Source organism: Lepisma saccharinum, chromosome 28 (assembly GCF_977018435.1).
Source record: "Lepisma saccharinum chromosome 28, izLepSacc3.1, whole genome shotgun sequence".
NCBI lineage: Eukaryota > Metazoa > Arthropoda > Insecta > Zygentoma > Lepismatidae > Lepisma > Lepisma saccharinum.
This window is the reverse complement of record NC_139256.1, coordinates 28,945,083-28,972,284: the sequence shown is the minus strand read 5'-3', so window position 1 is coordinate 28,972,284 and position 27,202 is coordinate 28,945,083.

Below are 27,202 nucleotides of genomic sequence, written 5' to 3'. Positions count from 1 at the left end.
ACATATTTGCCAAAAAAAATCTTGCTCGCACTCTAAAACATTTTAGGCATCATCAAATGTTTCTGCCTTGGGTCTCGTGTTTGATACGCGGTGGAGGCGCAAAATGGCCCGAATCCCACTTTAAGCTGTAGGTCCAGTCCCGATTAGCCATATTGGCATAAAGTGGACTTAAAACACCAACTCAATAAATCAATCAAATGTTTCTTCTCTTAAAACTAATTCCGACATAACTAAAAGATTTTTCTTCCTATAATTGATGTGTGGCGCCGAATTCTTTTCTTGATCGGGGCCCAGGAGTGCTCACAAGGGGGATTCATTGCGTGCCTGAGTCATGGGAATATTTAGGGGGGACAACAGTTTATAGTTTAGCAACCAATTATACATATCTTCACACAAAAATGTGGGGATCGTTTCGTTTGATTCACTTGTTATTGATTTTTAGTTATGATTGTTATTATGTACAGTTTATCTACCTACCTGTGGTTGATCACGGCGATGGGATAGAAATGAAACACCCCCTCTCATGCCTTTAGAATCGGTTTGGATGGGTGGGGGACATGCTGTTCTCATTAATACAAGGTTAGTCAAGCAAACAAACTGATAATAATAAGGTTCAGTACACTAACAATGGCAGTGAGACTCAGCAGTTTTGTACGTTTTATTTTAGCAAAGATGAAAGTGAGCCGTGCCTTTTCTATCTTGTGTCTTTTAATTTCAACTGCAATGAAAGGTTTCGAATGCCATGCGCCTTTCGATTGCTGGCATCTCGACCAGTGGCAAACATTGTCTCTATGCACAACTCCTTAAAAGAGAGTGAAAGTTCAGTTCAGGCACAGGCGACATGAAGGGTTCTGAAGATTATGTACGATCAGCAGAAATGCATTAACCCTTAAGAATCGCTTTTTTAGACCATACGTTGTTGTTGTCCAGTTTTCGACCTTTCCAAATGTGCAGGTATTGTATAAAATTCTGATCACCATACCAGTGACAAGTTGCTCTGCAAAATGCACAAGGAGTGTCATAAGAATCATTAAAAGCAGACTACGTTCGTGAATTGCTGATGAGTGGTTAAAGTCTACCATAATTCCATCCTGTGTGTCCGATATTTCAAAGTGGTACAAAATGAGGAAATTATCGATAGTTTTGCTGCAACAACTTTGTAACGTCAGAAGTTATTATAATTTATCTAATTATTATTTCACTCAACGTCAAATAGATTGATTGATTTGCTTTATCTTACTTCGCATTTTGTGCCACTTTTGGCTAATTTGTGAAGATGGGATCATGATGAAATTGATGAATGAACACTAACAAACATCCATTCCCAGGCCAGGATTCGAACCCGGGACCCCCAATCAATGTCAAAGTAACATATAATAAACATATAAATGTATATATTGAAAACAATACCTAAAGTAAACATGTAGTGCTTACATTTGTTTATATTGTATTGTTCCGCAAATTTTTTGTGACCAAAATAATTTCAGTAAATAATTCGGCATAAAGATGGGGGTGGGGGAAATATTATATCTTTATGGGGGAAGGAGTGCGTCAAAGGCCTTGGGGAATGGGCATCCCTGCCGGGATGTAGAGATATTTCGCTAAGACTTTCCTTCAAGTTTAGGTTTCCTCAAAAAGGAATGAATATTCCTACAAAATGAACTTACATGTTTTTGAAATGAGACATGCATTTTTCTTTATATTCTCAAGACACAAAAACAGATTTCGTGACATTGAATCAGAGGAATGAATTTAACGAAAATGTACTCCCATGTAATTCACAAGATAATCCTTGAAAATGAAGAGGTGGGCGCCAGCTTGTTTCCTCGAACAGGGCGCAGCCAACCCTGAGGCCGGATCTATCGCAAAGAAAGGAACTAGCGTTTGGGATGGCTAGATCTGGAACTCGGGTGATACTGGATCCTGATATCCGGTTCTGATTTTCGGTTCCGGATACCCGATTTTTATTTTCATACAAGATCCGAATCTACAGTTCTAGATTCAGATGTAGATAATTAAGCATGTCACAATTTTTGTTGTATTATCTTTATACTACATTACTACTTACGACACTCGTACGTCATGCTTCTAAATTGAGCATAGAAATGAAAAGGTACTGACTGTATCGTATTTTCGTCGATATCTGGTTACTCCAGATTCCCGGAGACACAAGCAATCATAAAGAGAGTTGTCATGTTTTCTCTTTCGTCCTATTGTTCGCAAAGTTAGCATATAATTACCGGGAAAAGTAACTTTAGAAGTAACTAAAAAAACTGTTACATTTACCTAAAAGTAACAGAGTTGCAGTTATTCCCTTTCGAAGGTAACTGCGTTACAGTTAGGTACTCGATGAATTTAAGTATTAGTTGCAAACGGCAGCATCATAAGTAACGAATTACTTCGAAGCACTGACCCATCTCCACTATTTACTTACGTACATAGTCTAATCTTCACCTTCCCGTTGCAAATTTCAAACACTTCTGCCTTATAGTGTAAAAATTATAATAAAATGAACAGTTAAATTGTAAGCAAGAAATGCCATCTTTCCAAACGTGAGATCACACATTCCAGTTTGGTACCTTTCTTGAGGTTACTTTTTGGAAATTGGAAATAAGCGAATATTACACAAGAATGAATCCACCACGACAACTAGCGCCCCCCTCCATCTTATGACCCTTTGCCTCACAGAGGGTGGTATTGATTATTTTGGGCATCACTCCTCGAGCAATATGGTTTACCATTGAATCTGATCCCAACAGATACATGATGCTACTATTGACGGGAGTTGAAAAACACAATGGCTATGCAGTTGAACCTGAGTTATACGTATGTCAAGGTGAAGAGAAAATAATACGTATAACTGAGAATTACTTAGAAATCAGATTTACATAACACGCCATTATTAAAATAACTGCATCTATTTTGAGTTACAACATACAGTATAATACAGGTCATTTCTGTAATAAAGTGCTAAATTAACGAATTTACAATTTAAAAGTTTAATTCTTAAGTGCATTACATTTGTCACTTGAATAGTTTTATGTGGATTAGCGTTGACTTCCCGTATACAATTTACTTTCTGACCAAGCAGGTAACTTTTCCTCTCTCATGAATTTAAACTCATATTCATTGTTGCAATTAGCCAAAAGTGACAATAAGACGGTGTTAAATAACAAAAATCAAATAAAATCAAGAGGAAAATAGATTAAAGAGAATTATGAAATGTTTCAGGAAACATATAAGCAGCATGACTTTTTCTTTGCCAAAGAGGGGGGCGGGGTGTACTGGACCCTGTGCTCTTTTAGTTATAGCTACAACCCCCCCCCCCCCCTGTTAGCATCCATGAATGTCCTAATTTTCTGTTAAGAAAACGTGGCCAACCTAGTGTACGTATAAAATAAAATTCGTATCTTGTTCTCAACAACTGCGTCAAATCTCCTCTGATTTCGTGCCGCGTGCCGCCTCTGTTTGTTGTCTTCTCTGTGACACCGCCGCGCCGCACTACCCTTTCTCGCAATTCCAGACCGACCGCCGCCATATCCACCTATCCTGTTGCGTATTTGTGTTTTTGTGTGACATTGTTGTAGCTTGGTTACGTACAAATCAACTGTATTTTATGTTATAGGTTGATTGATTGATTGATTTGTTGTTTAAAGTCCACTTTATGCACAGTAAGGCTAATCGGGACTGGACCTACAGTTTAAAGTGGTATAATGGTACAGTTTATAGGTATAACACAGAATTACCTATAAATGCATTACGTACAAGTAAAGGTTAATTAACACGTTTTAAAATTATATTTTCCCGAGACCTACAGTAATTTACGTATAAAACCGAATTACGCAGAACTGAGTTACGTAGATCGTGACAGGTACGTTCAGATTGGGTTCGATTGTTGGGCCGAGTAAAACAGGCAAACAGACAGGCTGATCTAGAATAGGCATATCATATTGTATCAACTTGATAATTCACAGTTAATTCAAATCACCAAATTTCGTACTTGTAACTAATAGTTGCAAAAATATCGCAACATCAAATATATCATGTGATATCGGTTTGGTGTTCTTTGATTTCTTTTTTTACTTAAACCTATCCAATCATTAATTTTACCTTTACACCATGCACCATTAAAGTGTTTATCGAACCTATTGGCAAACAACTAATAAACACAAGAAACCAACCAACACAAGCGTCTAAAATAGAGGAGTAGCATAACCAAAATCTCTCTTTTCTGTCCGGTTTAATTCATTGATTTGGTGTGTTAAGTCCACTTTATGCACAGTAAGGCTAATCGGGACTGGACCTACAGTTTAAAGTGGGATCCGAACCACTATGTGCCTCCACCGGGTATCGAACCCGGAACCCCTTGATTACAAGGCGACGACGTTTCTGTCCGGTTTAAGTACTAGGGTATAATAACCGGAGGTTGAAATATACAGCTAATGAAGGGTTTTCTTCTAATCTGGTAATTCGCTTTCTACTTTTCTAGTGATTAACATTTTATGTTTGCAATTGCAGGTGCATAAAAATATAGGTTTGGTTGAAAATATATTTTAACGCCAAAAAGAAAACTTGTGAACTATCAGTCATTCGTAATGCGCCCCCAGGGCCTCCCCGATGGCGCAGTGGTAGCGTCGTCGCCTTGTAATCAAGGGGTTCGGGGTTCGATACCCGGTGGAGGCACATAGTGGTTCGGATTCCACTTTAAACTGTAGGTCCAGTCCCGATTAGCCTTACTGTGCATAAAGTGGACTTAAAAAAACTCCAAATCAACAAAAATTAATGCACCCCCGAAGCTCGGCCCCCTTCCCCCGCACGATGGGGTTGCGGGGGTGTTATTTACGCCACTGGTTATGGCTTATTCTTCTTAGCACACAGTCTAAAATTTTGCCATCTTCTCATTTATTCGACTTCTATTTTGTTTTAACCTGGGTGAAATACGGGGCCATAACTCCCATCAACTACATGGGTACGGCAGTGCGAGCTTGGCACAATCAATACTTATCAAAGCTCTCAAACCGTTGAACTATCACAAAAGTCATTGTAGAGCCAGTAATTCAGACGTATGGAAACGTGAGGCTATTATTTCACTAAAAACATTTAAATGACTATTATCAGATTTTACGATAATGATACCTTTAAAAAGACACAAACCTCCTCCACAAACCATACCCAGACACTTTCAATTCACTATTCTGTTTATGACAGTATTAAAACACGATTTGTGAAAGTTTTTGATGAATTTACTTACTTTTATAACTCGTAATGCAAGATAGTACAGTTGTTCAAAATTTTCTTGTGAAGTAGTACATTTCAAGCCCGATGAGACGCGGCAAGAAATTTCATAAAATTCCAGATTTTTTCTTGCAGACAACAGGAGCCTACTAGGCGTATGTCAACAATTTTGATGCGAAGAAAATCGTAAATTTCAAGAAGTTTTTACTTGCATTTTGCTATTTATGGTCAAAATTATATGTATCCAGGTTAATTGCGGCATGAGGATGAACTATTAAATATGTGATAAATGAAACACAATCTAAAGGCAGCCACACCCTGCCTGACCCGGATGAATATCATGACTCATTGAATTTGCTGTCAGAATTAGTAGGTCACTCCACTAGACACTAAATAACAAAAGGGGAAGTGAGTTACATTTTCCTTCAAAATTCGATTACTTTAAACAAGAAGAATAAAGTTATATACACCTGTTTCTTCAATCTATTAATATTTCCAATATCAATTTTCAGCATTTTATGGAGTTGATTGTATCAATATATATTTCAATGCATAATAATTAGGATTATTAAAGTATAATGAAAGCATTCATTATAATTGAATTGAATTGTTGTTTTAAGTCGACTTTATGCACAGAAAGACTAATCGGGACTGGAACTACATTTTAAAGTGGAATCCGAACAACTATGTGTTTCCACAGGGTATCGAACCATGGACCCCCGATTACAAGGTGACGACGCTGCCACTGAGCCATCAGGGAGGCCCACACAGACCTATTATAAGTCTCGAAGTAAAAATCATATGTTGCAACAAAAGGAAAGAAGTTAATGACGAACTAAGCATGCAAAAACAATAGTAATTTCTCATACACACATTCTTCGTTTGGCAACTTCGCTCATTGCTATACCATTTCTTCCCTCTAATCTCTTCAACGCTGTCACTTACATTGTACTTAATTCCTAGCTATACAAGCGATTTCAGGATTATTGTGTTTCTGCACAGCAACAACAAGAGAAGAGGGCCTTGGGGAATACTGCACACACTCAAAAAGCCAAAACATAGATATCAACTGAGCAGACGGTCCCACGAATCACAACTGTTGCCACTTTCAGGTGAATGTGGAGGAGGGGATACAAATTATATACGTATACGTACGTATATAAACACAACTGTTTATTATTATTATTTTATTTATTTGCTTACATAAACGTCCTCGATGTCCCCAACGGAGAGAAAACCACAACCGTAAATCTTGGTGCGTTGCCAGAAATTAATTATATACAGAGCATTCCCTTACATTCGCTACGAGACTCGGCGGCAAGCGACCCGGTAGCAGCGCTCGTATTTCCCTGTGAACGGGGTCCGCGACAGTCGCTAGAGTCGGCTATTAAAATTACAGTTTTCATATTGTGTACTAACCTTGACTACAGAAGGTGTTGAAAATGATGTCCCTCTGCTGCAACACATTCCTGGCATCTCCGAATGAAATTGGCATTTATACGTGCAAGTTCGTCTACTGTAATTGTCCCGATTTCTCGTACAATACTCTCTTTTAACTCACGGATGGTGTGCGGATTGTCTTTGTATACTTTATTTTTTAGATTTCCCCATTTTTCTTTCCACTTTTATTCAGAACTGACCCTGTTACTCTAAACTTTTTTACGAGGTTTAATATAGTGGTTCTATGTGGAACGGGAACACCAGGAAATTTCGTTGCAAAACGTCGTCGCACTTCTCCACAATTCCTCTTTCCGAAGTAATACTCGACAACGTAAATTCTTTGTTGCAATGTAAACTTTTGTTGTGCCATATTAAGCCACAATCTTCAACACACGGACACGACACAACAACTTCCGAGGGAGGATTATACTGGCGTCAGTCTGCAACGTCAACAGAAAGGGAAAGAGAGCGAAGGCAGGGAGAGCGAAAAAAACAGACTAGCGTGCGACTGTCGCGGACCCGTTCACTGGGAAAGACAAGCTCGGACGCCGGGCCGCTAGCCGCCGAGTCTCATAGCGAATGTCGGGGAATGAATGCTCTGTAGAAGTGCTGAGAGGGTGTGGAATGAAATTTAAGGGGCGCGGTGTTGAAAATAAAGAAAACATGAAACATGCATGCATGTTTTAGCCACTAATTGAAATTCCAATTATATGCCAATGAAAGTGGATAAAACTAGCGAAAGGTGTCCCGGGTTCGATACCCAATGGAGGCACACAGTGGTTCGGATCCCACTTTAAACTATAGGTCCAGACTTACTGTGCATAAAGTGGATTTTAAAACTCCAACTGCTTCACTCTTGCTCGGTTTTAGTACAAGACATGTTTAGAAATTTGATTGATTGATTGATTGAGTTGGTGTTTAAGTACACTTTGTGCACAGTGAGGCTAATCGGGACTGAATCTACAGTTTAAAGTGGGATTCAAACCACTATATGCCTCCACCGGGAATCGAACCCGGAACCCCTTCATTACAAGGCGACGATGCTACCACTGCGCCATCGGAGAGGCCAAAAATTTGAAAAGAACAGCTTGTTGAAGGGAGGCCAATGACATACATGAAAAATTGGAAGATTTTTCCCAAGGAAATGCAAGCAAGGTATTTTCCCACGGGATGGGAGGGAATATGTTTCAGAAAATTGATAAGACACATTTGACTTTTTACCCAATAAAAAAAAAATTGAAAATTAAGAATTCTATTTACAACCTTTCTACCTGCATATTTAAATTTGATCACGATCGGACGATTTTTAAAATTTTTTGGATTTCTTGTTTGGAAAACGCAAAAAACGGCACTTTTTTTTATTCTCAAGACGACTAAAAATCGAATCATACTCGAAAAAGAATTGGTTACTATAGCTTAATACAGAATTGAAACAGTCAAATTTTGATGTAACTCGTTTTTATGTAGGTCTACTGATTAATTTTTAATTGGAGTCCAAAACTCGAGTATACATAATTTTTGATCCGACAGTAGGCAGACAACAAAAACGGTGTATCAACAACGCAAAGGATAACACAAAGCACCTGACACTGAGCTATAGGCACTTATCGACATACACAGACTATGTGAAACATAAGAAGAAACAATTCTTAACAACAATGCTGACAAAAGAAAGAAAATGGCGGCTTGCTTTTATAAACTGCCGACAGTACAGGAAAGAAATCGGCGATCGGTGTTTACCTGTTGTAAACAATAACAGCGGTCTCACTTTAGAACGTAACATTCGGCGGTGAATATGACATGAGATAGCATGGCACTCTAAGAGTTGTTGTTGTTGAGTTGGTATTTTAAGTCCACTTTATGCACAGTAACGCTAATCGGGACTGGACCTACAGTTTAAAGTGTGCCTCCACCGGAGATGGCACTCTTAAGAGTTGGTGTTATTGGTTGAAAAATGTGTGCGGAAGAAAATTAAAAGGTGCGCAAACACTTCTTCGCACCCCCCCCCCCCCGGCACTGACAAACAAAGGGTAGTTCAGAGTTGCCAAGCGTCTGGTCTGAACGTCTGACCACTCTCTCCCCTTAAACAGGACAGGGAGGGGGAGGCGGGCGGCGTTTTCGTTTGGTTCGTTTTTTTTTTCAAGGGTAGCAAATAACTCATTGCAGTTCATTTCATCAATACTTGCGTCAGTAACATCTCTATAAGCAAAGGACAATTTGATCAGATCTCAATGTTTTCGTACTTCATTACGTACTCTATTAATTAAAGTAATTATTGTTAATATTATTAATATTAATATACATATTCAAACTTGCAAGCAAAAATGTAATTTCAATCAAGTTCAATGTAAGATTGTTTTTAAGTACACTTTATGCCTAGAAAGGGTAATCGGGATTGAACCTACAGTTTAAAGTGGGATCGGAACCACAATTGCCCATGGGCGTCCGGAAGGGGGGGGCAAGGGGGAGCCGTGCCCCCCCCCCCCTGGAAAATGAAAGTCAACTAAAAATATGTATTTCACACATATAATTTCATTTTAGCCGCAATAATATGTGTTAATTATTGTATGAACTCCATAAATTCAAATTAAAGCAATGTTTTTTAGGGAACAACACAATTTTTGGGGAAAATTTGCCTTCGTTTGCCCCCCCTGGAAAAAAATACCTTCCTTGCCCCTCTCTGGAAAAAATCCTGCGGACGTCCATGCAATTGCCTCAACCGGGTAACGAACTCTGGACCCCTTGATTACACTACTTCCTGGAGAGAGAGATTCCAAAATGGCAAACCTAGGTTTCTCAATGGGTTAACACTTGTATTGTAACTGTGAATAGTACAGGGTATAGTGAATATGAGAATCGCCTTGTAAACTGGCGATATGCAGTGGAGGTGCACTATACACTGGTTTGGTTTGATTTGGTGTTTTAAGTCCACTTTATGCACAGTAAGGCTAATCGGGACTGGACCTACAGTTTAAAGTGGGATCCGAACCACTATGTGCCTCCACCGGGTATCGAACCCGGGACCCCTTGATTACAAGGCAACGACTGCGCCATCGGGGAGGCCCTATACACTGGTTCGAATATTATATTATATAATATGTAATATATAATATATTACATCTTGCATATTATATTAATAACTTACTTTCTGTCCTCCAAAATCTGGGGGAGAGGTTAGTTCAGTGTAATACGACGTCAGGGTTTCCGGGTTTGAATCCCGGCCTGGGCATGACGTGTCCCTTCCTAAATTTCTTCTAAACACCACACATCCGCACCGTTGCGGTTAAATAAAATGGCAGAAAAGCGCTTCCTAATAAAATTATTGAACACTGTGAAAAAGTAATTCACGGACTGTAACTTCTTTCTTAAAATGTGTCAGTCATATTTCTGTCCAATTTCGTTGATTTTAAAAACAATTTTAAAAATATATATTTTTTAAAATTTATCAAGTGCTTATTTTTATTACAAAGCGAAATGAAATAGAATGTGTATGAATGAATGAGAAAAGAATCTGATTCCAATATTTCAACTGATTTCAAAGTCGAATAATCATTACTGACTGAGGGAGCGTAGGGCGGCAGTTGCCCCCCAACTTTTAGCCACTTTTGATCCGATACTATGCTAAAGCTTATCTATAAAGGAAAAGTAAAGTTCCTTTGCCCAACCCAGTTTTGGAACCCAATCGCCGCCACTGTCGACAGCACGCCTTGCAACACACACCCCGATCCTGAGCCCAAAGGAAATTTCCCCTCCTGGCGACCTTTAGTTTTCTTTGTTAGGCTGTGAAGTCAAAATGGAGACTTGCTACTCCTTGCCACAGGCCTGTCTTTCATCCCTCACTCATGTATATGCCAGTGGGCGATGCACTGACCATACGTAGGGGACGATTCGTTGCTGCCACTCGAGAAGAGGGAAAACATGTGCCATATACTAAGTTAAATACAATTGAGTCGCCGTAGTTTTCTGGTTTTCGATATCATAGTCTGCTCCAATTGTTCTCACGGTGCCACTGGCGTAAGCAGGATTTTTGTTCTGGAGGGGCTGAAATTGTAAAGGTGTAAAGGTGTTCTAGAATTGTGGGATACCGAATAAAATATATAGGCTATCGTACATTTTGAACTTTTCACTCTATTAAAATTGTACTCGAAGACAGAAATGGTTATCGGGTGTCATTTTAACTTTAAGGGAGGTTTGCGTTTACATCTTTCCTTTCTTTGAGTTCTTAACAAATTTTCATCTAAAAATTTGGATTTTCTTAAAATTTCTGGAGGGCAGTAGCCCCATCAGCTCCCCCCTGCGTACGCCAGTGCAAGGTGCTATGCCCCACAGAAAATCGAAACCTTTATTGCTCGCACAAAATCATGCGTGTAGTGTCGTTTCAGTGTGAAATCCCCATCTAACGTGCTTCTTGAAAACAAAAATTTTGAACTGAAGCGACACAAGATGCATTTGTAGCTTGGACTGGACTATGTTCTCAATACGGTGCATCGTGTCACCTGTTTCTGTTGTTCCCGCATACGCAATGAATCTTTTGCATTAGATTGAAGGGTCTCGTGTCGCTTGTCGCTTGGGTGTGAAATCACCATGTCGCTCGGGCCGTGCATCAAATTGCCTTGGTCTGTTCACTTGTGCGCGGTGTATGTGTTGCTTTAGTGAGCTTTTACATGTCTCTCGAACTGGGCTCTTCTCTCATTGAGAGATTTCACATTAAAGAGACATGTAGTGCTTGAGAATCTCACCAGTCGAACTCAGTCTTCTGGGGCTACCGGTAAGGTGTGAAACGTTGATATTGATTGACTAGTTCCGAAGCGACATGTGTTGTGTGTCGCTTTGGTCTGAAAGCTGCTTGGCATCTCCGTGTTGCTTGTCGCCTGTAACTTTCAGACCGAAACGTCAAGCAACACGTGGATTTCACTCCAAACAGCAAGTGCAAATGACATATGTCGATTGGAAACGCGTCAATCCACAGCAACGTTTCATAACGTAGCGGCAGGCATAATAGGGCTCAGAAACTTGCGTTGGATTGGTGAAATCCTCAAGCAACACGTGTCGCCTGTAAGTTCGGTGTGAATTCTACCTTAGTTTAGAGACATGTATTACGAAAAATATTGAAATGTTAGTGAAGAACCTATTCTTATTAATGTTTAACTACGTATTTTGCCATTTTTGAACATATGCATCTGCATTCTAGTGACGAAAGAAACATTTTAAGGGTGGAAGGTATTTCGGGAAGGAGATTAAAGTCGTACTCTTAAATACGTCACTGTCACCACAGAGGAGGAGCAAATTTTTAACGAGTGGAGTAGACGGAGAAAACGAATAGTTAAACCATAATTAAGAACGTAAAAATGTATGTTGTTTTTGTACTATATTGTCATGTATCTGGCTTTTGTGTTTTAGTCAGATTAATCATTTCCAGTATTCTAGCATAGGAACTCTGGTTGAATATTTTGTTAATTAATACAAGAAGAAATCCTACTAGTTTGCTTTCTTGATGAGGAAATACACAAGCATTTCCTACAATATTCTTTGCTCGCTCACACGCGCCCTCCGGCAGATTGCTACAATTCTTCGTTGATATATATATTTTCCGAGAAATACGAGACATAATTGCCCAAGCTCAAACCGATATATTAAATACGGCTACTATGACACAACGAACCCTCTCGGAACGCAATCGTGAAGCGCCGTTAACATTTCCCATGTAGGCAATGATGTAGCAACGCTGCATTCTCCAGCGTTGCAACTTATGCAGCACTGCGAACAATGCAACGTTCACAGCCGTCAGTGAAAAATGCTGAGTCATGTAAGTTGAGGGGGAGATCCGACAACGCTGTTCTCTACAACCGCAGGCCCCACCCCCTACGATCTTCCTCGCTCCGCCTTGACGTCACCGCTGATGTAGTTCCGCAATTTTTCACACACTGCAGATGTCTCTGGCGTCGCACAAACGACACACACGTTGTGTGTAGGTGATAAGCACAGAGCCCCGTTGAGAGGAGCCGATAAACACCTGATACACACGTACAGGCACAATGCCCCGAAAAGAGGAACCAGAAAAATGCACTGTTTTGTAGCATAACTCCGAGTACAATTGTCGGACATTGTTCTATCTTTTATCAAAATATAGATCCTGGTCCCCTTCCTCGATTAATTCCACGACATTAAATTTTCCTTTGCCCGTTCGGCCATAATATTAAATAATGTGCTCTCTCGTTCCGAGGAACCACCAAAATTACCTCGCAATGAAAAAGTCCCTCTTAATGCTGGTAATTTTTCTGATCTTGTTCCTCCTAATGACGGGTATACCAACGCGCACACACACACACACACACACACACACACACACACACACACACACACACACACACACACACACACACACACACACACACACACACACACACACACACACACACACACACACACACACACACACACACACACACACACCCATACGCGCATATGCTACCTTGTGGGGACTCTGTTAGTGCACATACACTGTGGGGACCGGGGGAAATCACAGTCGTAGTCTGATGTGTTTGTTGAAATTATGTGACAAATAACACAGTAAAACTATAAACTCCCGAAAATTAAAAGTAACCTACATTGTGAGCAAATTATACAAGAAAAACGTTTCCTATCCTTGTGGGGACACCAGTACCCACAAGGCCTGTGAAATCAGGTGGCCTCGGGTCCCCACAAGGTCCACTAGATTCATGAAAATTTGCACATACACTCCATACACACGATTGATTCTGTACAGACGCTGTGGGGACCGATGTGTAAATAAGTTTGAAAATGCTACCCTGTTGGTACTTGACAATAAAAGAGAGGAAATACTTTTAGTCTCTGTCGATTTTTGCAGTTTTTGTCGTTTATGATATTTTTCATAAACAAAATCGTAAATACTTGTCCTGCAGAGAATAAATCACTGGAAAAGAGAAACAGATGTTACATGAAATAGGAGAGATCTGACGGACACAAGAGCACTGGTAAAATTATTTTGGATGTAATTAAATGACTGACAAATAAAGTTAGCAAAATAATTATACTAACGAGTATTGTGCTATTTTGGGTGGAAATGCAAACTTCTGTGTTTTAACATGAAGACAAAAAGTAAAAAGCTACATAGCACGCCGATTACAAATAATAATGATAATAATAATAATAATGATAATAATAATAATAATAATAATAATAATAATAATACCATGTGATATGATGTGGAAATCTTGCAGAGGGATATAGGACTTGAAATTGATTGAATAAAGTTCTGAGTTCGATTATTTTCTTCCAATGTCCCTTCATAATTTTATCTAATCGTCACGATTAGCCAAAAAAGCCAGAAAGAAATGATGCAAAATGTGATATATGAAAAGTATCTTTCATTGTTCTCACAAACTATTTGTGTATACATTTCGAATCATGCTTTGCTTTAAGTTAAAATGTTAATTTGTATCTAAATTCAATTAAACATTACAATGCTGACCAAGGCATGAAACAAGGTTCAACAGTGTTACTAAATTAAATTAGTCAATAATTTAAAAAAGTGCTTTTACAAGGGATACAACTTCTGATGGAAAATCGAGTAGTGTCCCTACAATGTTGTTATCTTCCATTGAAGAAATATATAGTGCGCTCAAGGTTATACAAGCGCTTAGAAATTTTCCAAGCGGAAGCGGGAGGGGTGTATCATGAGCAAAGTCAATATATTTTTCAAGGAAGCTAAAATATAACTTTACACGCCATGAAAATACTAACAGGAACTGTTATTATTATTGATTTATGTACATTTCTAATTTATGATAATATATTATTCTTTTATGCATTACTTACATCTCACAAATTCAATCAATTTACTTCATGTGCTCGGATGCTTTGAAATAAGGAAGTCATGGCTTCAATTCGCGATAGAAATTCGATATACGTTTAAGAAACTTTTCGTTCCACAAGCTTACCTTTTTGTTGTTGAAGTGTCTTATGTGCTCACAAGGTATATTACTGCCGATACAAAGTGAGTAGTGTCCCCACAAGGTTGTTATCCTCCGTTGAAGAAGTGTATGATGTCTTCACAAGGCTTATTACTTCCGATACAAAGTGAGTAGTGTCCCCACAAAGTTACTATCTTCTGTTGAAGAAATGTATGATGTCCTCACAAGGTCTATTACTTCTGATGCAAAGTGAGTAGTGTCCCCACAAGGTTACTATATTCTGTTGAAGAAGTGTATGATGTCCTCACAAGGTTTATTACTTCCGATACAAAGTGAGTAGTGTCCCCACAAGGTTACTAACTTATGTTGAAGAAGTGTATTATGTCCCCACAACGTTTATTACTTCTGATGCAAAGTGAGTAGTGTCCCCACAAGGTTACCATATTCTGTTGAAGAAGTGTATGATGTCCCCACAAGGTTTATTACTTCTGATGCAAAGTGAGTAGTGTCCCCACAAGGTTGCTATATTCTGTTGAAGAAGTGTATGATGTCCTCACAAGGTTTATTACTTCTGGTGCACAAGTGAGTAGTGTCCCCACAAGGTTACTATATTCTGTTGAAGAAGTGTAGGATGTCCTCACAAGGCTTATTACTTCCGATACAAAGTGAGTAGTGTCCCCACAAGGTTACTAACTTATGTTGAAGAAGTGTATTATGTCCCCACAACGTTTATTACTTCTGATGCAAAGTGAGTAGTGTCCCCACAAGGTTACTATATTCTGTTGATGAAGTGTATGATGTCCTCACAAGGTTTATTACTTCTGGTGCACAAGTGAGTAGTATCCCCACAAGGTTACTATATTCTGTTGAAGAAGTGTATGATGTCCTCACAAGGCTTATTACTTCTGGTGCACAAGTGAGTAGCGTCCCCACAAGGTTACTATATTCTGTTGAAGAAGTGTATGATGTCCTCACAAGGCTTATTACTTCTGGTGCACAAGTGAGTAGCGTCCTCACAATGTTGTTATCTTATGTTGAGGAAGTGTATGATGTCCTCAAAAATTTGAGAGGAGGGGGGTTTAAAAATATTCCAAGGAAGGAGGGGCGACATATCGCATGGGTAAAATCAATATTTAAGTCAAGGAAGCTACAAGTTAGATAAAACTAAATTAATGCTTACTGGAAGAAAGCAATGTTTCGTTTCTTTCCTTATTCCTCAGGCCTCCCCGATGCGCAGTGGTAGCGTCGTCGCCTTGTATTCAAGGTGTGCTGGGTTTGATACCCGGTGGAGGCACCTAGTGGTTCGGATCCTACTTTAAACTGTAGGTCCAGTCCAAATTTGCTTTACTGTGCATAAAGTGGACTTAAAAAACCAACTCAATCAACCAATCAATCAATTTTTCACATATATTCTGGCTTCAAGATTCCACTATGTCAGTCTTATATCTAAGGAGGAGGCAACTGTGAATTCATTATGGCGTTGAAACAAATATGTTTTTCTTTCTTTTTTTCGATTTGAAAGATTCCTTCCACTGCAACTGCTTACTCATTATATCCGATTAACTGTAAACATGTTGAAAGGAAAGAACGGCGACACATATCATGGAAGAAGAAGAAGGAAGTGCAGGCACAGTGAATGATCCAGTGGGTAAAGCAGGCAGGTCATAATGATTTTTTTTTAATGCAAGTGTCATTTTTGTCTTCGGGGGGTCCATTCGGCGGTAGGAGCGTTCAAAAGAGTCCGTTTTTATTACATTGCTCTCTGTGGTAAAACCACGCGTGCTAGGGTTGCAAGGAACACATATTGAGACCAAAGTAACGTCATTAAAACACGAAGCCTTCGGTTGGCAGAACCGACATTTCAATTGTTTCAAGTACTGTTCGGCGATATATCGTCCAGACGATATATCGCGATATTGAGAAACTATCGTCCAGGCGATATTAACTAGACAATATATCGTTACGATATTTTTGCGATATATATTGTGGAGAGGGAGACGATATATCACCCATATCACGATACGGAAATAATATCGTATCGTCTGAGACGATATTTTCTTGACGATATATCTCGATATCAAAATTCCGATATTGTACATCCCTAGATTCAAGTCCAATTTATGCACAGATGTTAATCAGCCCGCCTCTGCATCGGATACGATATTTGTTTATTAAAGTTTACGTATTCTGGTTATTTCACGTCAGGAACATGGTGATTGAACAAACACAATGACGAGGATTCGAACCTGGAACCTCTGACAAACTACCAGTCGCAACGGAAAGCAGACTTCAGTTTGCGGGATCCAGAAGTCCTGTCCCGGGAAACTTCGGGAAATGATTTCCTTATTTTCGGCGATTTCCGATAGGTCAGGAATTTAAAATGAACGCGAAATAAGAATTCTGGATATACTTAATTATGGGAAGGGAAATCTTCTAGAAATGGCATCAAAATACCGAAAGTAATTTCTTTGGGGACAAAATGTGCGTGGAACTCGATAATTACCTATCCATAAAATTTTCTGAACTAGTCGGGAAATACGTGAAATTTTCTGTCCTGAAGATCGGGATAGTTTTATATACCGTATCGATCCCATCCCGGACTCATAAACTCTGATCACTCACACCCATAAAGTAAAAGAAACAGTGGGAAAAAGAATAAGGTATCCAAAAAAATTGTGCAAACTGAGTCATAAGGTTTTTGATTGATTGATTTGGTGTTTCAAGTCCACTTTATGCACAGTAAGGCTAATCGGGACTGGACCTACAGTTTAAAGTGGGATCCGAACCAGTATGTGCCTCCACAGGGTATCGAACCCAGGACCTCTTGATTACAAGGAGACGACTGCAGTTTTATCGTTCTCCTATTTATCATTGCACATTACACTATACCGAAAGTCACTGGAAGATAAATTGGCTTAGTTTGATTTATTTGTTGTTTCAGGTCCACTTCATGAACAGAAGGGCTAATCGGGACTGGAGCTACAGTTTAAAGTAGGATCCGAACCACTGTGCCATGTGCCTTCACCGGATATCGAACCCGGCGCTTGATTACGAGGCGACAACGTATTTGCTTAGTGTCTCGTACACTCGCTAACTAGTCAACCGACCGTCCCTCACAAAAACGTAGCGCAGAAAATGGAAAAAACTGTAGCAGAGGGAAGTTTCTAATCGCATAACGTTGATCCCCGTAACTAGCAACAGTCACCTGAAAAAAGAATCATCTGAAGCGTCGCCACGAGTACTGTTTGATACATGTAAGATGTTAGGGAGAAGAGCTCTCGTTTTATGACAACTGTAGAGGAAATTGCAATTTAGTCTCATAAGTTTTAAGTGGGATCCGAAGTTTTGGTTCTCTCCCGCGACTACCGAACTCGGAACACCTTCATTACAAGGCCACGCCATTACCACTACGCCATCGGGTTGACCCTAGTCTCTGATATACACATTGTGAAGAAATACAAAAAGACACTGAACTGTTTCTAAAATAAATGATAATTTTTATGAAAAGGAAGCAAGTCGAATCCAGTTTATATTTAAATAGTGGACTCAAGTCTGAACTTAGCAACAACGCCACGGTATTTTCAATTCAATTTAAATTTTATGATTTGTAAAACAACGACAACAATAATGATAATAATAATAATAATAAAATGTCAAGGTAATTTTTTATGATATGAAATATTACAGTGCCCCCAAGTTCTCGAAGTGAAAATCCTGCCCAGTTTGGGAAAAAGATATGAGGATGCTTGTAGTTGTATGCATCAATTTTGAGAAAATGCGGTAGGTGAAGGAATGCCTATGCAAATTATCCTTGTCTGTGATGCTTTGTTAGAATTTTCTTAACTGGGGGATATCATTACTGTGGCATAAGAAGACATATCGAAGGACGTGTGTAAAATGTCGCTGTTTGGGGGAGGGTAACCGTGGGTAAGGCGCCAAAATACGTATCTAGCTGCGGAGCTGGTTATATTTTTCATTATTGGCAATGTAATTGTATTTATTTGGAAAAAATAAACTCGTTGGATGCATTACGAATATTAAATATCTGAATTCAAAAACATCTGAAACACTTGAACGTAGATCGATCTCAGAAAGAAACCCATTGGAAAAGAGGCGCAACCACGAATTTTTGTTTGGGGGGGGGGTCAAGTACCAGGATAAATGTGCCATATTAATAATAGTAATAATGCTATTAATAATAATGTTATTATTATAACATTACTATTATTGATTTTGCCATATTTTACTTCGCTTATTGCGCTACTTTTGGCTAATTTGCCAAAATGGGGATGAGTGATGATTTGATGAAATTGATGAATGGGTACACTCACAAACATCCATGCCCAAGCCGGAATTCGAACCCGGCACCAACATTATTATTATTATTATTATTATTATTATTATTAGTAGTAGTAGTAGTAGTAGTAGTAGTAGTAGTAGTAGTAGTAGTAGTAGTAACAAAGACATTATTACCCTCGTAAATTATGCAAGAAGGGGGTAGAAGTTGGTGTTAAAGCATTTGTGTTCGAACAAACGATAGAATTATTTTTCAACACGTTCAATTTCACATTATAAATGGAAAACCAACACACAAACTATTTTTCAAAGACAGAAAATGCTTGATAAATGCATTCCAAACATATTTTTTTTTTACACTAACATGTATAACTTTCGTGCACGATATATGTTTCACATATCGTCGGTGAAGGGATGAAGTGACGTATCTTGATTTTTACGATTTTTTAAGAGAGCGGTTTAAAGTTTTTCGTTTTTTCAACATAATACCGTCGTGCTCATTTGATATTTATTATATCAATTGCAAATTTTGTACAATAGGTGTATGATTGTTGTTACATTTGGGGAAAAAGTTACATTTTGAACATGTTTTCATTTCTGCTGGAAGATAAATGCTGGATTGTGCTTGAATCACTTACGTCCCTTCGCCTTTTCTTTTCAAAGATTGTGATTAAAGTTACGCCCTCCTTACATTTTTTTTAAAAAAATGATATTTTTGGTATGTAGAGATACATTTATTAATTTTCCCGTCAATATAAATTATTTAATAATAGTTGTATTGATTTCATACCTTTATTTAAAAGTGATCCATACATTCATGTCTATTTATCCATTGCTGTTGAAAATAGTAGTTAAAAGAAGTTAATAAAATACAGAAACATAATAATGGTTTATCTTTAATGCAATTTAAGATATAGTAACACTTCAGTACAAAGAAAATATGAATTCTGGTTGTACTTGTAACTTAGAATAACTATGGGACTTTGAAGGCTCGTACAATAGACTATTTTTAATATTTTTTTAAATGATATTCAGTGTGGAAGATTTTTGTAGAAATACACAAACTCAGGTTCTCTCACTACAGGTGTATCTCCTTCACATAAAGACATCAAATCTGCATACATCTGTAGTGAAATCCTTGGTTGATGTGAGTGAAGACACTTTGGAGTTTTGGTGAATATAACTTTCCCTTGCAGCGAGATATTACGATAAACCACATTTAATTGGCTGTCCTTGAAATAAATTTTATCTGGTTGATCCTTGATCACCATTAAAGTAGTTCTCGTATGCCTGTCCAGTCAATTCCTTCATCATTATCATCCTTCCACACAGATAGGATCCTCAGATTTGATGCGACATCTTGGAAATCTAAGAAATTCATTCATCGAAGGGAATGCACAGTGTATGGTTTATCAGATCGTGCAAGTCTAAATATTGGTAGCAGCTGAGCTGGAATGAATACATTTCCAGTGAGCCATAGTAACAGTGTAGAGCATCATGGCTGCAACTATTGAGTTTTTATTTTGCCCTGTACAGTGTCTCTCAAAAGTTTTAGGACAACGACATTTTAAACTAGGCAACCCAATTTACACAAGCCGTTGGTGGGTTGCGTGTACAGTTAGGCTCAATTTCAGGGTTGCCACATGCACAATAGATATTTGTGAAATACGCGAAAGAAATGAAAAGAAGTATTTTTGTATAAAATTATTAAAAATATCAATATTATATCGCAAATGACGAATTTCTTTCCAAAAGTAAGAAACTAGGTTTTCTAGTATTTCATCGCTGATGAGCCTAAGGAAAGGATAAGAGGTTAGAGGAAACGAAAGACGACAAAGGAGAGGAGAAAAAGAAAGCGAAAGGAGAAGAGGAAAAGTAGAGGAGAGAAGAAAGAGAGGATAGACGAGGAGAGGAGGAGTAGAAAGGAAAAATCGAGGAGAGATGAGGAAAATGGAGCAAAGAAGAGAGAAGAGGATTCGAGAAGAGGGGAGTGGAGAGTAGAGTAAAAGAGGGTAAAAGGGAAGAATGAAAAGAAGAGGAGAGGAGTGCAGTGGAGTCGGAAATCTAAGACAGGAAACGAGATAAAAGGAGTGGAGAAGAGTAGGATGGAGACAAGATGCGAGAAAATAGAGAAGGAGATATGAGATAAAAGCAGAGGAGAAGGAGAGGAGAGAAGAATAAGAAGGAGAAGAGAAAACAGAAGAGAATGGAAACGAAAGGAGAGAAGAAGTAGTTGGAGAAAATATCGTCTCGGCGTCAAGATTTGAAGCATTGATCAAATTATCGACATGAAACAAAACACTCAATAACGTTTTGAAACTTATTGGAGAATGTATTAGATCGGTGCCATATGCCTTTTGGCTGAGTTCAGAGCAATATGAAATCTTTCACGTAAGATCATTGATTTTACCTGCGATTATACCACTAAAAACATGAATGTAATTTTAACATTTATCCAATTTTTCTCGACTTCTCGGTTCGTTGAAATGAAGATGTTGTAATTTAATATTTCCCCTCCCCACATCGTTAATTCCAAACTGAATCATTCCGTTTCACACAGCGTGGACAATGAACACAATGGAATATGTCTAAAACTTACGAAAATTTTCTGCCACCGGACGGGTTTGAACCTACGACCATCAGGTTGACAATCCTTAACGGTAACCATTACCCTATAAGCTGCCGCTTCTGAAAGCAGGTAGAAGGAGCTGACCAACGTGAAATGTAGGTGCAACTCTCCTCCTACATGTAATGTGTGAAGAATACTTGTTTGTAAGAACGAAAACGAACAGGCGAAAACATTTAACGGAGAATTGCACATGTTGAAAACTTTTCATTCGATATTTGCGGAGGTATCCTTGCATTGATCTCGAGTGGGAAAAGGTGTAAAATTAGTATATCCTGAATTGCCACAAATATAAAGAGTTATTTCATTAATATTTGTCAATGTCTTTAAAGGAGTACAGAATTATCGTTAGAGTATCATAATTCATGATCTTATACATGAAAATATCCCTTTGAACGTGTGTCAATTCATTTATTTGTTTTTTTTATATATACATTCCAGATGCAGAACAATGTAACCACTTTACACTGCTATTACAAATAATGTTACCATTCTCTTGTTTAATAGAAGGGGAAATATGTTTTCTAGTATGGAGGATCGAACCTGGGACTGCAATCAATGCTTTCAAGAACTCTAACCAATACACTACGCCCTTCTTTTCCCTTGGAACAACAATTCTAATCATTCTCTCGCCTCAATATTGTAAACGTTATCCTGCAAAAGAAAAATTCAATACTCTGATATAGCTCTGTACTTCTAGAATTACTTTATACACATGCATTTAACTCTGAATTTCTTTCTGCGTATTAGTATATCTAAGCTTGTGATTAATTTATTTGTAATTTCATAACGGTTACATGAACATTTACGAAATTGTTCCTTACAACTTGGAATCTAGTAAATGGATACTTTCAAGTCTTCAATTAATTTTAGACTACTATATTTTTTCAAGGGAATTGTATATGTGATCCGTTTCCAGTCATTCATTTCTGAAGCAAACGTTTTAAAACTCTGTAGAATTTTCATTCTGAGATAAGTTTCTTTACTTGTTACATGTATGCGAACTACACTCTGTCCCACTTATATCTGGAGCAGGTGAACGAAAACAAGTATCTGAGCAGCGATGAACACGTGAGAGGAACGGGATTGCGTGGAGGGAGGAAAGCCACTGCACTGTTTCGCTCTGTCCAGTCGATCCCCCCTTCCCCCCCTTTCCCCCTCTCCCCTTCTTTTCTGCTACGTGCGGCTTTGCTCCAGAGATGCTGGGACAGGACATAATTAATTGTTTTCGCAAAAAGTATCTCTGTGTGCCACACATTTCATTCTTACTCACATGAAAAAATGTCAATTTGCATTCAGGGCTAGTTTCACAGTTACAAACTCTTTTGTCCTTGATGAGAAGTTTAGTATAAATAGGCATTTTGTTTATAATTTTGAAATTGAGGTCTAAGGTTAAAATCATCATATTTAGGGCTTGAACTCGTAATCTAAGAGGTTTGAAGATCCGTCTTCTTCTTTGTGCGTGACCTTTTTTATTTATTTCTCTATTCATTATTCATCATCATCGTCGCGATTAGCCAAAAGTAAAATAAGAAAAGTCCCCCCCCCCCCACCTTGACTGTGCTGTCTAAGGCGCTGTGCTTTGGACTCCGACTGCGGGACGTCATGGGGTCATGGGTTCGAGTCCGCCTGTGTTCAGTCTTAGGGTTCTCGGCCTGGGTATAGGACCGGTAGCAACCCACCATCGTGAGGAAATTGGGGAGCTACGAGTGAGTAGCGTAATCGGGTCTGGGAAATCTCCTATAACGGCTGGGGTTCGTCGTGCTGATCCCTCGTCACCCCATTACCGGTTGAATAATTCCACACCTCTAGGTAGGACTGTGAGAGGGAGACTGGCAGTCGGGAGATAGGTCAAGGCCCTTCGAGGATTGTCGAGCCATGGGTTATTATTATTATTATTATTATTATTATTATTATTATTAAAATAAGAAAATACAAGGAATGAAGAAAAATATATTTTTAAAATATTTATCCATAATAAAGCAACCATTCAGTTTTATTTTCTTTTTCATGGATCTATTGCCACTACTACGCTGTAATCCCGATAAGTATCTTACATGTTACAGGATAAAGCACGTGTTACTATTCGAATACTTATTTAATAAGCTTTTTGTTTGTCAATAATTATGACTTAAACTTAAGCATGTTGAGCTAGTGCCCACCTAGCCGCCTCTGATGAAATCTATCATTCTTCAGATTTTCTTTAAAATTCGATTCTGGTCACTTGTAACTCGCTGGGTGCAGACGTTGTGTGTCGACGCACAGTGTTTGCGATAAGAAGCGGCCTTGAATATAGCGTGAGTCACTTTGAACGCGAGCAAGCTACGCTACCAAGCTTGTCTGCCTTTGAAAACAGTCATTTTTTTCACCGTTTCCGAACGCGATTGCTATTGCAGAAGTATATATTCTCTCAAAAGAGCAAGAAAGGAAATTCGACCAATGTTCTCCTTCTCCCGTCGTTTTCTAAACAAGGAAATTATAATGAATTTTCAATGGCGCTCGGACAATTTGAACTGTTTTGTAATCTCTCTCCCTCTCCCTCTCCCTCTCCCTCTGCCCCCTCTCGCTCCCTCCCTCTCATTCTCTCTCTCTCTCTCTCTCTCTCTCTGTATATATATATATATATATATATATATATATATATATATATATATATATAAAAATTTGGGTCTGGCCCCTTCCTCAAAGAAATCCTGGATACGCACCTGGTCTACGTCAATAACAGAAATGCAAGCAATACTTTTAATTATTTTTAACCCAATTAAAGGAATGTATAAGAATTTAAAAGAAATTAGAAAGAGTGACACTACTGTTGCTCTACCTTAAAAATTGTTGTTCTTCGATGAAGAAAAATAAGAAGCATTTAGTCCAGCACCTTAACACAGTGTCCCACGAGTATCTCTTCACAAACACTGTCAAATGTGATGGGATTTCATGAATAAATTTTTTCCCCTGTCTACGTATAACGTTTCTCACATTTGGCAGTTCGCAAACATTTTTGCAAACCGTGTAATTATTTCGTGTTACCTTGCGCAACAGCAAATACATTTCATAAGACTGTTCTGCACACGAGACTTGCGTCAGTAAACAAGCATTTCGTCAATTACAGTATCACAGGAAGAGAGCATCGTTCTGCAATGTTCAAGCCTCTAGATATTTTCCATTCACATTCATAATATCTAATCACAATAATAAGTTAGAAGAAATAACTCGTATTTTCACAACTACTAATATTCTAGTTTTTCATCATCACATCAAATTATTTCTCGAAGATAGCTGCTATTGATTTATTTATTTAGTGTTTTAAGTCCACTTTATGCACAGTAAGGCTAATCGGGACTGGACCTACAGTTTAAAGTGGGATCCGATCCACAATGTGACTCCACCGGGAATCGAACCCGAGACCCCTTGATTACAAGGCAACGCGGAAAGAATTTACAATACCAGACCCTTCTGTAATTTCTATGCTACGTCTTATACTCACGAAATAATTAGTCGCGATGATTTATCTCAGGGCAACATGTTTGGGTGAGGTGAAGAAATTGTTAATTAACGTGTAGAAGTTTTAAAATAAGCTTTTCAATTATCGCAATGACTCTCCGTATCCAAGTATGGGAGCCATATTTGTTGATATGAACAATTGACGTTCGCAATTAGTTACGCTGTCTACAGCGTTGCCACACTGTTCATTTCATACTTGGAGAGCATGGAAATGCGCCGAGGATGACGAAGACGACAGTGACAGTGACAATCACGATGTAGAAGAACATGTGGAATGTGGACGGATTTGATTACAGGTAAGTTTGGCAACAGTGCATCGATTGTAAAATTGCAGAATACGAAGATGGCGTCTTCGATGATGAACATTTCCCGTTAAAGTGCTACGAAAATAAGTTTTTTTATCGGTTCGTTTTCACAATTAGCGCAAAACCATGCACGGATAGCCCCTCTGACCATTCTCGATAAGGTTAGGTTAGGTTAGGCAAACATAATTAAAATTTGGGGTCGTAAAACCATGCACGGGTAGACCCACACACCATTGACGGATAGCCCAACGAACCATTCACGGTGCTTAGGTTAGGTTAGGCAAGCATAATTAAAATCAGGAATGTATATTTCTTTTTCTAAGTATTCGAAACGCAAAATTTTCCGGTAAATAATGAGCAATCGTGCTGATCGCGGACCACTAAATTTCGCTTATTTTGCAATTTCTACACGTGTCCCCCAAATTTTATCTTCAAATTCGTGATTAGGAGGCCTCAATTAGTGAGTATGCGAAATATTACAAAAATCGGGGAGGGTTCCGTTATTGTAAATTCTGCGTCCTCGGGGAGGCTGATAGCTGCTATACTACAAGAAAGCAAGTCAAAATTAAAGTAAAAGTTTAACTACATGTAACTGTTATACCAACGACATTTCCAATATTGAAAGGACAGAATACTTAAAAATTAATGCTTCAACGGAAGGTAAAAGTGTGGTGTAGTGGCTTGTATTCTCGAGTGGGCTGCTAGCGGTCCTAGGATCGATCCTCCTTACGAAGTGTTCTCTCTTTTTTTTTCGATTCTCATTTTATTAAACAACGGCATGGTGGCATTATTTGTAATAGCAGTGTATAGTGGTTACATTGTTCTGCATCTGGAATGTATATATAAAAAAACAAATAAATGAATTGACACACGTTCAAAGGGATATTTTCATGTATAAGATCATGAATTATGATACTCTAACGATAATTCTGTACTCGTTTAAAGACATTGACAAATATTAATCAAATAACTCTTTATATTTGTGGCAATTCAGGATATACTAATTTTACACCTTTTCCCACTCGAGATCAATGCAAGGATACCTCCGCAAATATCGAATGAAAAGTTTTCAACATGTGCAATTCTCCGTTAAATGTTTTCGCCTGTTCGTTTTCGTTCTTACAAACAAGTATTCTTCACACATTACATGTAGGAGGAGAGTTGCACCTACATTTCACGTTGGTCAGCTCCTTCTACCTGCTTTCAGAAGCGGCAGCTTATAGGGTAATGGTTACCGTTAAGGATTGTCAACCTGATGGTCGTAGGTTCAAACCCGTCCGGTGGCAGAAAATTTTCGTAAGTTTTAGACATATTCCATTGTGTTCATTGTCCACGCTGTGTGAAACGGAATGATTCAGTTTGGAATTAACGATGTGGGGAGGGGAAATATTAAATTACAACATCTTCATTTCAACGAACCGAGAAGTCGAGAAAAATTGGATAAATGTTAAAATTACATTCATGTTTTTAGTGGTATAATCGCAGGTAAAATCAATGATCTTACGTGAAAGATTTCATATTGCTCTGAACTCAGCCAAAAGGCATATGGCACCGATCTAATACATTCTCCAATAAGTTTCAAAACGTTATTGAGTGTTTTGTTTCATGTCGATAATTTGATCAATGCTTCAAATCTTGACGCCGAGACGATATTTTCTCCAACTACTTCTTCTCTCCTTTCGTTTCCATTCTCTTCTGTTTTCTCTTCTCCTTCTTATTCTTCTCTCCTCTCCTTCTCCTCTGCTTTTATCTCATATCTCCTTCTCTATTTTCTCGCATCTTGTCTCCATCCTACTCTTCTCCACTCCTTTTATCTCGTTTCCTGTCTTAGATTTCCGACTCCACTGCACTCCTCTCCTCTTCTT